The following is a 10528-nucleotide window of genomic DNA, read 5'->3' on the forward strand; positions in this document are numbered from 1 at the left end:
CGTTTGCTTTGTGTCATCCTATCTGGTAGAGACTTCTAGCTGCAGATCCCTTAACTTTGAATTTCTCCAGGTTTCAGGCTGGATCCGAAAACTATTGCTCATGCAAAATCCCTGCACATGCCATTGGGTGACTCAGTTTGATTCAGCATTGCGTCATCATTGGCGCCAGATGTGACGTTACTGTTACCTATATAATGGCGTCACCCAGGCGTGCAGACGTCAGTTTATTTTCTTTCTGCACTAGTTGGCACAGATCCAGAGAGCTACCCTTCTGTCACTTTTTGATTGGCCTGTTTTTGACGTTTATTCAAACTTTCTTCTTTTTCGTGTGTCGAGGATGTCATCTAGGAAGGCAGGGTTCATACCGTGTGGCTCCTGTCACCGTGCCATGTTGGTTACGGATCCTCACTGCATCTGCCTCGGGTGTCTCGAGTGCAACCATAATTCAAAGTTGTGCTCAGACTGCTAGGCCATGGCACCGAAAGCTTTGAGGAAGCGGTACCTAAAGCTGCCATTTCTACCTATGCAGCCTTGCAGGGTCTGCCCTCCTGCTGCTGAGCTTAACTCGGGCAGGATAAGGCAAAACAAAGGAATTCCTGTAGAGGAGAGAAGTTACCACCTCTCCTTTAGAAATAGGTGTGTGTCTCTGGGCTAGGGTGAGGTGCTCCTTAGCACCACCAGACTGCTTTGAAGGACACATTTGGTGCCCTTCCTTGCATAAACCAGTTTACTCTAGTGCAGGAGCCCCCATCTCAAACCACACAAAGGACAGGAGGGGTGACCACCACCCTGTCCAGCTCCTCCCCTGGGGAGGTGCCCAGAGCTCTGCCAGACGGCCACTTGATTCTGCCATCTTGGAAATAAGATGAGCAGAGTCCCCAAGGAGCATCGGACTGGTCAGTACTGCAGAGTAGCTTCCCTTACCCCCCCCCCCGCAACTCTCCCGATAGGTGGGTCACTGCAAAAGCTGTCCAACCCACTTCCTGGGTTTCTTAAGGGCTCCCCTGAGGGTGGGACCCTAGAATTGTCTGCAATATTCTTTTTCAAGACAGCTTTTGTGACCTGGAAACAGGTTTCTGCTGCTGGACTTCACTGGGAACCAAGACAAGACTGCAACTGGTAGGAGGGCTCCTACTGCAACTTTGTCCCCGGGTATTGCAAAGAGTCTGCAAATTACGTAGCCATGCATCCTCCACAGTCACAAGGACTCTGCCTGCACTAAGGACAGCAAGAAGGAATCTCTCTTGGAGTGAAATAGTCACTCCCCTGCATCCGAAGGCACGTCATCGTCGAGGACCAATTTGTGGATCCTGCTGTTCTACAGACTTTTCATGGCTCTGCAACAGAGGTGGTGGTTCTGTGGCTGTTCAGAGGTCTGACCTGTCTTCTTTGCAATTGGGAAAACTGTAAACCCTTGTGGAAGCTGCTTGGATGGACCCCTGTGCCCTGTGTCTGTTTGTAGTTGCCAAGGCTGGTTGGCTTTTCAGTCCGAAGACTTCCTAGCTCCAAGAAGCCCCAGTCTCAAGCAACACACAGCTCCAAGACTGACATTCTCCCTGCAACTCCTGCAACCTGGGCATCCGTCTTCTTTGTGCTATGAGGCCTCCTCACGACCTGCTGCCAGAGGGTCCTGCTGGGGTCTTTCAACGATTCCTGCAGGCCCAGACGTACCTGTAAAGGTTGAGCCCCTTGGACCTTGCTGGTCCCCACTTCTGCAATTCTTGCAACATGTCTTTTCCATTTGCCGAGGCTTGTTGGTGCAATTCGACAACCGGTAAGGGGAAGCTCGTGGATGACTTCTGGGATCCTTATGTATTGCCTGGACTCCACAGATGCATCTTCAAGACCTCCGTCCTACAGTGAAGCATCCACAAGAAGGGTGGGCATTGCCCTCCTGCACCCCTAGGTGACTCTGGGCAGCATGGACACTGTCCCCTCTGTCCACAGGTACTCCTCGTCTGGAATCCACACCTGGGTTCCAATGACCTGGTCCACAGTTCAATGTAGCAGCTGGAAAGTCGAAATCCCCAATGACTTGAACAGGAGGTTCTGACACAACTTCACCCCTATGCACCTGGGCTCCCTGGTGTGGGTACTCCATTTCTCTGGATATCCAAGGGTGGGGCACTCTTGGACCTACCTTATCCTAAGGGGCTTTATCTGGGTCCTCTGGGAAGGGTCCTCAAACATGAAAACTTAAACCGTGACTTCTCCTTGTTAACCTATGCACACCTGACCTGGGTAACATCTATGCATAGGGACAGCTGGGGAAACCTAGTTACTTACCTCTGGTGTTTTTAAACTTCCTAGTCCTGAAGATCCTTGGACGTTAGTCTTGGTTCGTCGTGACGATCTCATCCCATTTTTTAGTGAATGGTACTGGACCCCCCCCCCCAATTGGGGCCTGTGTTACTTTATGCTTTTACTAACATGTTTCTAAGTATTTGTTTGTGTGTATACATCTCCGGTTAGGAGACATACCAAAGTTATTTAAGTGCCTGTGTTGTAATACATAATACATTATTATTCTAACACTGGTCTTGTGTGAACATCACTGACTGACTTTTGTGGTATTTGCAATTGCTTTACACCCTGTCCGATAAGCCTTAGTCGTTCTCCACAGCTACCCTAGGAGAGCTTTGGTTATTTGGAACCACTAACACTATAGGTTGCCTGGACTCAGTACAGTATGCCTCACCTATAGGTGTACACCATATATGAGCCAGCCTCCTACAGAACAGACATCTCGCTGCCAACGCCACATCACCTCCTCTGCAACCGTAAGGAACGGACATCTCACCTCCCCTGCCTATCAGTAAAAAACAGATGCCTAACCTCCCCGACGGCAGTAAGGAACCAATGCTGCACCAGCTCCAGCGACACCTCACCGCCCAACTCAATGCAAAGTTTTTGTTTCCTCATCATTTTCCAAGGTACTCTAACTGTGGTCTACTCAACTCCGTGGCCGGCCGTGCTCCTTCGCAGGTGGCGCCAGGCTGTTGGAAGTGACTCCATCAAGCCGTTTTGATATCTCCAGTTGGAGCTATTGTGTTTGTAAGCGCTATTCTACATTTAATCTTTGAAAATGCATATCTTTACTTGTGTATGTTGGATCTTTGTTGCGTTGGTCTTGTTTTACACAGATAAATACTGGCTATTTTTCTAAACTGGTGTGGAATACCTTCGTAGTGTGTTTTCACTGTGCGAATGTGTGTGTGTACAAATACTTTACATATTGCCTTTTGAGATAAGCCTAACTATTTGAGCTAAGCTACCAAGGGGGTGAGCAGGGGTTATCTTAGCTGTGTGACTCCCTTACCTTGACTAGAATGGGTGTCCCTACTTGGACAGGGTGCAAACCACTGCCAACTAGAGACACTATTTCCAACAATCCCACATTATGAAAGGGTCCACCACTCTACACCTGAAGGCACACTGGTTTTACGTTTTGTTACAGGTTTCAGGGTGACAGATGCCTTGTGGGGGAGGAAGGGGGAGTTTGGTGGGGGGGATTTTCTATTGTTATTCTTTGTTGTCTGCCATCGCAATTATTTAGGTTGTCACACCCTCACCACTGCAGTTGTACCTGACATCACACCAATACACCCTTCCAATGGTGCCCCCAAGAACTGGCAGCCGCATATGGGCTAGATGGACAATAGCTCCCATCTCTCCAGCCACACCCCGATTAATCACGACATGTCTGCATATTATATCGCGGAACACGAATGGCCTTCCAGGACGTGTTAAACGCTCCACGGTGCTGCAACACTCCCACTGATTCTTACCCTCAGTCCTGATGCTACAAGAAACACACAACAGATACAAACTGTCTGTGCCTTGTGCACCAGTGATACAATAAGGTTTATTACACTGGACTCGCCAGGGGATTCCTTAATGCCAATAAAACAGTGATAGCAAAGTTACACTTAAAGGGAGTGACTTCAATGTAGTCTTCAACCCTGCAAATGACTACCTGCACCTCATCTGAACACCGTTGCAGCGGTGCCTGGAATTTAGTCCAGTGGATAAACACATTGGGTCTTTGTGACACCTGGAGTCTGTGGAATCCTAGACAAAGACAGGACACACACACATCCGCCACACATCATACACACATGGGCATTGATATGATTTTTATGCCCGCTACAGACTGTCTCTCAAGTACAAACTCTCCCACATGGGATTTCTGATCATGCCCTTGTGCTTCTACAAGTGGGTGCGGTGAACAATGCACCACATCCCATATGGAGGCTCAACGCATGGCAACTCCAAGATGAGGAATACACTTGCACAATAGAGCAGGATATAAAGGTGTACTTCTGAACCAACAAGGGCACGGTTCGATCTACGTGCACCCTCTGGGCAGCCTGCAAGACCACCATCAGGGGCCATGCTGAAGGTATCCTTAGAAAGAAAGAATAGGCAACACTTCACCATATAACCAAACTAGTGTCTAGCACCCTCTGACTGGAGACAGAGCATTCCACAGACCATCAAGGAGATATAACTCGACAGTTAACACTGATTTGAGAAAAGGTTAAACTTATATCGTTCAAAGCAGCGAAACAACTCTGGAGCCCATCTACCACTCGAACATACAGGTGGGAAGACAATAAAGGCAAATTGCTGTATTGGCTGGCTGGCTGTCCACCCCCTAGCTAGTAGTGCCATACTAGAGATAATGGATCAGAACGGCAATCTCCACACACTTCTTACACTACAGACCAGACATTCGAAGGGTACTACACCCAACTGTACGCAGTAGATATCCCCCCGATGAAGTGCCTCTCTCCCAACTTTCTCCATTGAGAGGCAGCATTTAGACCAGCCCATCACGACTGAAAAGGTCTGAGTGGCTATCTCAGCAATGGCATCAATAATGACTCCTGGCCCTGATGACAATTCCACTGAGCTTTACGTCAATTATAGAGACATCCTTGCTCCCTATCTATTGAACCTCTATAAAGAGGAGGCGGAGATAGGTTAATTCCAATGAGACACTGACCAAGTCATTATTGTGATCATAACAAAAGTACACTCTTCTTTGCCTCCTGTGCAGAGTACTGCTCCATCTTCCTCATCAATGAAGAGGTCAAAATCTTTGCGACCACCCTGGCCTCATGCCTTAAACGTGTCCTCCAGACCCTTATACATCCAGACCAATGTGGATTTATGCCAGCTAGGAGCACAAGACACTGTCTGAGGCGTCTCCACGTGGCTCTCCCTCGTCGCCACCTTTTTTTTATCCCAGCTTGCATTGCTTCTTATTGATTTTGAGAGGCTTTTGATACAGTGGACTGGGGGTCTCTTACTCTGGTCCTGCAGAGAGCTGGGATTGGGCCTCAATTCCACAACTTTGTCAGGTACTTTACTCTTACTCCGCTGCCCAATTACATATTAGTGGTGTGGTTTTGGATGAGCTTCCCATACAGCGGGGTACTCTGAAGGGCTGTCTCCCCCCTCTTCCCTCTTATTCACCCTATCGATCGAGCCCCTTGCTCCACTCGTTTGGTGCGATGTGCAGATTAGGAGAGGTGCATGGGATACACGCCAGGAGGACTGCATTGCATTATATGGAGACATCCTCCTGTACCTCTCAGACCCGGAGACAAGTGGCCTTATTGTCTTCAATCACACAGATATTTGCTGAGGCTTCCAGATTAAATGTCTATCTAGCCAAGCCGATCTTGGTACCGCAGTTATCATTGCAGAGCTGTGTGGAATGGCAGAACAATATCCCGGAGCACTGCTTAAGCATTCGATATTTGGGCATCCAGGTAGTCCTTCACCTGGCGCTGACATGGTCCCTTAACATCACCTACTTGACCTGCAAATTCCAAGCAAATGTAAAGAAATGGCACTCTCTTCCACTGAATCCAATGAACAGAATAGCCCTTTATAAAATTATGGAAATGTTACGGTTCCTCTATCTGTTTCAAAACATCCCACAAATGCTACCCCACCACTAGTTCGTGAGATGGATTCATTGGCCATCTCCTTTCTATAGCACAACTTTGGACTGCACGTGGCCTATGCAAACTGTCAAAGCACTCCATACGATGGGGGCCTTGGCATGACCATCTTAAACCTGTGTTACCTGGCATCACAGCTTTTGGTTATAAATGATTGGCCCACCGGAGTGAGGTTCGACCCGGCCTACGGAGTGGAACTTAACCCGCTAGGATTCCAAAGAATAATAACAATGCTCCATGGTGCCCCTGTCCCAGCTACACTACCAGAGGTGACCCGGATTGGAGGGCTGCACTTTGCCATACAGGAGTGATACACTTACCCAAGAGGCTCTGCTGTGGTAGGACACGTGGTTGGGGGAGGTGGCGCCGCTGGAGGTTATTTAGTTGTTGGGACGCCATTGGAATCATGCAACTGGGGAATGTTTGGTCCAGTACACACATGCACTCCTTCCAGGAGCTCCCCGCTGATTACGCACTATCCACAACCCAATTCCATGACCATTTGATCGTGCTCATGCCTGCCACAGAGAGTCCAATCATCTACGCCACAGGAAGCAGGAGGGCGGAGGAGGAGCACAGAATGGAGATCAGAGCATACTGCCCCTGGTGAATCTTCAGAGGCAAGGCATTACTGTTCCATCGCTGCCCCACTTAAGCAGGGGCATAGGGTGCACCTGCAGGGAACTGCAGTTAACAGCAGAGGACTGCTGGAACAGATGGAGCCGCTAGGGAAGCTGAAATCCCATTCTGATACGCAGAGGTGTGCTTAAGCAAGTGCAGTTACACAGTGGGAGCCGCCCCCAGGGGAGTTTCTGGGAGTGTCTGGGGGATATCGTCCATAACCACGTCGGCCTACCTTGGGGAGCCGAGGCAGAGCACGACGTGCAGCGGTGCGGTCCGATCCGACCCTCCTTTAATCTCTGGTTGTAAAGTGGCCCCACGGAAAGAGACGGATACCGCTATCCATGGTGCTTCAGTGGATACTAGACTCAAAGTTCCTGTTTAAGGATATGCTCAAACAGTCTGAACAGCGCTGAAATGCTATAAGTTTAAAGTGTCAGTTCTATGGTGGAGGCGGCAGTCTGGCTGGGAAACCACTGGTTCTTGTCATTACTCAAAAAGCTAATCTAACTACAGTATAAAGTAATTGTAAGGAAAAATCCCTCCAAAGGCACCTAAAAACTCTTTAGATATACGGGCAAATATCTAAATTCTCTGACAAATTCTTAAAATATGGCCCTGTGTAAGTCTGCTAGAATCACTGGAGCAAAGATAGTGAGAAAAACAAGGGCCCAGATAAATTTTGTGAATATACCAAGCCCAAAAAGGGCCAGATTTAATCAGCCAATTGTGGTGGATGGCCACCTAGGAATGAGGAGAATTCAAGAGGTGGGTGGAACAATGACCTCAAGGCATCACCCATGGTGAACTCTATCAAAAAAATTGTGGGAAACATTTTTAGTGGAAAATAGATCAAAAAAGAAAAAGGGGAAATGTATCTATTACATCACCAGCTCCCCAGGTTTCCTGCTTTTCCCTCTGTCGCGTAGGTTCTTATTATCCTAATGAGACTACTGGATTTGGGCGGCAGAATCACTTGCACCGTAGCAGACTGAGTCTGAACCCACTACAGATGGCATCTGGCGGCCTAATCTGGGTTTTGTTCCGGCTAACTAGCAGTGCCTCATCTTTGACCCCTCAGCGAAATCGTGGTCACTCAGATCTCATCCGTTTCTCTCGGTTACATTACTCTCACATATGCAAGGACAACCAGAGGCAGAGTATAGTTCAATAAGGTTTTATTGAAGTAACTGCATCTTAGATAATAAAGCGTGTATTGCAATAACTAGGACGATGAAGCATGACAGGATTAAAATTTGGACAAGGAGAGTGAAACATAAAAATAATGCTATCATATTTTCACTAAGATCTTTAAGAATAGCTCCTACCTAGGCTATGTTTATAGCACAGCATGTTAAGCTCCGATTCTGCCCTTCAGGTTCCCCTGGGAAGGCATCATCCCTCATACCAGAGCAAAAGGCCTGTAGTCTGCATAAACAGCTGCAGTGAAGCAATCAGCATATAGTCGTGGTCATCTGGCAGGAATCTCCCTGTAACACACATAGGTCAAATTAGTGTTTTTATAATAAAACAGCTGATGTTCCAAGACAGGATCCCCACGTAAGAGTGTGTGTGTTTCTGTGAACATAAGAGATAAAGCGTACCACTTTTGTCGGCAACCTATCTTACTGCAGCTTGAGAAAAGCACAGAGTGAAAAAAAGTCTTGTTTAAGAACACAGTGCTGAGCTAGGCAAAGAACAGCTAGATAGAGAAAATAAAACAAGACCGCAAATGTGGCTATTGTTAAAATAATAAAACAAACCTGAATAAAATATATCTAGGTCAAAGTGAACAGCAGTAGGCCTAGTTTGCTAAAATAACATGTATAAAACTATAGCTAAAATGGCTACACCACACCTCTCTGATAGGAATATAGTAGAGCTACAAGAGTCACAAATTTTGCTCGAACAAGGGGTAGCTCATCCAGAACCCATGTAGTCATCTCCATGCCTGCTATTGGAAGGATCTGGGGGAGAAAGTTCCCAAGCAGGTAACCAAGGGACATCACGCTGGAGTCAAGGAATTCAGGACCTGGATAAAAAAGCCATAAAGGAACTTTACCAAAAGCATTTATAATACGGTCTTTAGCCTAGTCAGTTATCCTGAAGGGTCTGTATTAAGTCCAATTAATAAGGTGCACCAGGAATTCCTTCCAAACTCAATGTCCGATTTGGATATGGCATCTAGTTCTCTTCTTCATCTATGTTGGACATTATGGTCATAATGCAAAAAAAAAAAAAACAGGGCATTTTTAGGCCATGGTTCTAAATAATGACACTTTGAAGACTCAGAAGCTGTACTTGCAGACTATTGCCTCTGAACTGAAATGGACAAATAGATGTATGCCCAAGCTAGTAAGACCATTGGGGGGATGGGGGGGGTGCGGTGTCACCCCTCCCTTGTCAGTGTGCATGCGCTGGAGATGAGCCCGCTGAGGGTGATTTGGCTAACACTCAGTGGGGACTCCAACCTCTGAGGTGTTACCTTTGGTGTACATATCTGAAGGTCATAAGAAATGGGTCAGTTACTACAGGGGATTTCCCACAACATTGGGGCATTTAAGATGCAACTTATACACAAAAAAGTGAGCCAGTGCCTGATATACCTAGGGGCAGGAAAATGAAAGAGTGTGCTAGACAACTCCCCCATTCCCTAGTGAGAAGTACGAAGGGAAGGGGGGTGCAGGTAGCACACAGGGTAAAGGTAGTCCACCAACTTCGGACCTGGGGAACCAGAGTCCCCTGAATGCAACAAACTGAGTTTTGCCAGTAGGGCCAGTGTGGGGCGACAGATGCAAAAAGGACCTCAATGGGGTCAAAAAGTGGGAGCTCATAGGGAGGGAAACAGAAAGGAGGATCCAAGAGGGGTAAGAAAAGAATCAAAGGTGCATACTCCTGAGGTTATATTAATTTCATGTGAGGGAAAATGCCCTGATATAACCGTAAAATGAGGAGTTATAACCCTCCAAGGATCCAGAATGGACCAGGGAAGGTAGGCAAACTCCCAATGGGTATATATCTAGAACCAGTTTTAGAGAACATAGGGGAAATGACGATAGAAGCTAAAGCCGCTAAACAGGTCTGTTGGACCTGGCCCTTTTTGCAAGGTCATCCCCAAATTTTTTGCCTCCTTCTTGGTATTTTTTTCTGACCAGTTTGTGTTGCCTTTAGGACTCTGGGTGCTTTATCACTGCTAATCACCGCTAAGGTGCATGTGCTCTCTGTGTATATTGTATTGGTGATTGGTTTATCCCAGATTGGCATATTTGATTTAGTAGGAAGCCCCTAGAAAAGTGCCCCAGAGGTGTCAAGGGCCTGCAAATCAAATGCTACTAGTCGGCCTGTAGCACTGACTGTGCCACCCACACGAGTAGCCCTGTAAACATGGTTAAGACCTGCCATTGCAATGTCTGTGTGCGCAGTTTTAAACAGCCAATTAGACCTGGCAAGTGTACCCACTTGCCAGACCCAAACCTTCCCTTTTTGTACATGTAAGGCAACTCTAAGGTAGGACCTAGGTAGCCCCATGGGCAGGGTGCAGTGTATGTTAAAGGTAGGACATGTACTGATGTGTTTTTCATGTCCCAATAGTGAAATACTGCCAAGTTTGGTTTTCACTGCTGCAAGGCCTATCTCTCTCATAGGTTAACATGGAGACTGTCCTTAAATGTGTTAAGTGCAGCTTCTAATCGGGAAAAGACAGAGGTGTGGAGTTTGGGATCTCTGAAAGCACAATTTAAAAATACATCTTATCATTGTGCCACATTTTCTTGGCATTCAAAGAAAGAGGCCAATGTCAGTTCTTGTATTCTTACAAATTGCTGCTTATTTTATCATGGAGATTGGTGTTTAATTTGCTTTCTCTGAGTTAGAGGATTCTTTAAAGTGAACTGTCGGACAATAGTGCTGAGGTACAAAGAGTGTGAAATTAA

The sequence above is a fragment of the Pleurodeles waltl genome, chromosome 7 (genome assembly GCF_031143425.1).
Source record: "Pleurodeles waltl isolate 20211129_DDA chromosome 7, aPleWal1.hap1.20221129, whole genome shotgun sequence".
NCBI lineage: Eukaryota > Metazoa > Chordata > Amphibia > Caudata > Salamandridae > Pleurodeles > Pleurodeles waltl.